At 37.0% G+C, this 2,693-nt stretch overlaps 1 pseudogene; it reads left to right on the forward strand.

Annotated features, from left to right (window-relative positions):
* Nucleotides 1-2,054: 2,054 nt before the first annotated feature.
* LOC102834509 overlaps nucleotides 2,055-2,693 on the forward strand; it is a 15,298-nt pseudogene continuing 14,659 nt past the window's right edge.

A 2,693-nucleotide genomic window follows, 5' to 3' on the forward strand; every position in this document is an offset into this window, starting at 1 on the left:
CCCTTTTGCCACCAGATCTCCCTTCTTCGTGCACCCACACTTCCTTGTTGAGGCTGGACCTGGACATAGGACCTTGACATTACACCCACCTTCCCATCCCTTCTCAACTTTGTCCTATGGCTGTTCATGAGTTTTAACATCCCAGACACTACTTAGCAAAGGAGAATGTAGAACATTGTCTTTGTGAACTGTTATGCCAATTGACCATATGTCCCCTGGGACTATGGTCCTGAGCTCCAGACCCGAAACTCACTGCCTTAAGAAGTCTGATAATATCTAAGAAGTTTTCATGATTTTGCCTGCTGAATACTCCACTACATTCATAGTTGTGTTTGCAACAAAGGTAAATACCCATGCACAAATATCCTCTTTCAAACCCTTATTTATTTGTGGGTATACTCCCAGTCTTCCGTCCATATTCAGTCTGTGTTTCTGTCCACTTACCTACTCTCAAAACATTTTTGTTCCAAGGTTGTATATAAAACATTATTTACTTCTATTTAGTTCTTGGATACTTCTCTGTGTCTTCACCTGTCTTCATCATTCTTCTTTCTACCTCCTTCATCTTGTATGTAGCTCGCCTGGTCACTTGAATTCACATATGTCTATCCTCTAGTCAGTGAATTACTCTCCCTTCCTTCACGTACCTGGTAACAGTCAAAGAATGTTTCTTTTAGCATGAAATCCTTTTCTTGAGTTTTTGCAAGAGTGTTCTCATAAAACATTTGTCTCCTGTGATTGACTAATTTAATTCAACAAAATGTCTTCTATGTTCATCCATGATGGAAGGTGTTTTGCAGATTCGCCATTATTCTTCACCATTGCATAGTATTCCATTGTGTGTATGTACCAAAGTTTGTTTATCCATCTATCTGTTGATAGACATTTAGGCTGGCTCCATCTTTTTTTATACTGGGAATAGTGTTGCAATGAACATTTGTATGTAAATATCTACTTGTGTCTCAAGAAGCTGTGGTACCGTTGTGGTTATGAATTGGGCTGCGAACCTCAAGGTCAGCAGTTTGAAACCACCAGATGTTCCATGGGAGAAAGATGAGGCTTTCTGCCCCCATAAAGATGTACAGCCTTGGAAACCCTATACAGGGTCACTATGAGGCAGAATCAACTCCACAGCACACCACCACTTGTGTCTTGCCTCTTATTTCTTGTGAATATAAACCAAGTAGAGGAATTGATACAGTATTTCTATTTATGACTTTCTGAGAAAGTACCATACTGTTTTCCACAGTGTTAAATCTTTCAATAGTTCCACTAGCTATGTAGGTGGGTCCCAGGCTATTCACACCCTCACCAGCACTTAAGTTATCTGGTTTTTTTAATTTTGCAAGTTCAGGCTGAAACTGAAGAAAATTAAAACATTTCCACAAGAATCAAAATTTGACTTTGAACATATATCATCTGAATTTAGACATCATCTCAAGAACAGATTTGATGTATTAGACAGTAAAGACCAAAGATCAGAGTAGTTGGGGGATTACATCAAGAACATGGTACAGGAAGAAAGAAAAAGATCACTAAGATGAAAAGAAAGAAGGAAAAGAACAAAATGGATGTCAGAAGAGACTCTGAAACTTACTTTTCAGGAGAGAAATGCTAATGCAAATGGAAGAAATGAAGAAGTCAAAGCTGAACAGACAATTTCAAAGGGTAGCTCAACAATACAAAGCCAAGTATTATAATGAAATGTGCAAAGACCTGGAGTTAGAAAACAAAAGGGAAGAATATGCTCAGTTATTTCCCAAACTTGAAGAACTGAAATTCAAGTCCTTATTTGCTATATTGAAAGATTCTGTCAGCAAAATATTGAATAATGCAGAAAGTATCAAAAGAAAATGGAAAGAATACACAGAGTCACTATCCCGAAAAGAAATGGTTGGTGTTCTGTCATTTCAATAGCTAGTATATGAAGGAAGAAGTCCCAGGTATACTGAAGGCATTGACAAAAAACAAGGCCCCAGATATTTGGTACTGTCTGGTGTGGTTCTAAAGGAACATACAGGAAATATTTAAGTTAGTTATATTATAAATATGAAATGGCAAAGGCTGCAAATAGAGGTAAGACTTCTATATCTCATCAGAACTGGTAAATTGATGATTACAGTAGACTGTGGTAATTCTACATATATAATGCAATACTTAGGGCAACAACTAAAAAACTATACAAAGAGATACCTTCAAAAACCTTCAACATAGAATTCCAAATAATGTTCAAATACACACAGGAAGGTAAGGGAAAGAAAGCACAGAAATGAAAAACAGAATAAACAGAAAACAAACAATAAAATGTCAAACTTCAATCTAGCATAGCAATAATTAACATGAAATGTAAATAGTCTAAATAAACCGATTAAAAGACAGAGATTGACAGAGTAGATTAAAAGTGATCCAACTATACACTGTCTGGCGATGGTGGTGGTGTGCTGTCAAATCAGTTTCCACTCACAGCTACACTGTATAGGGTTTCCAAGGAGCAGCTGGTGAGTTTGAACTGGTAACCTTGTGACTCGCAGTCCAGTGCTGATCCTACAGTGCCACACCAGGAGTCCAGACACTGCCTATAAGAAACTTAATTCAAATATAACAATGTAGCTATATTGAAAGTAAACAAACAAATTACAAACAAAACAAAGCAGAAAAAGATATATCATGCAAACATAAGGAAAGCATGAAGG

Source organism: Chrysochloris asiatica, unplaced genomic scaffold (genome assembly GCF_000296735.1).
Source record: "Chrysochloris asiatica unplaced genomic scaffold, ChrAsi1.0 scaffold00019, whole genome shotgun sequence".
NCBI lineage: Eukaryota > Metazoa > Chordata > Mammalia > Afrosoricida > Chrysochloridae > Chrysochloris > Chrysochloris asiatica.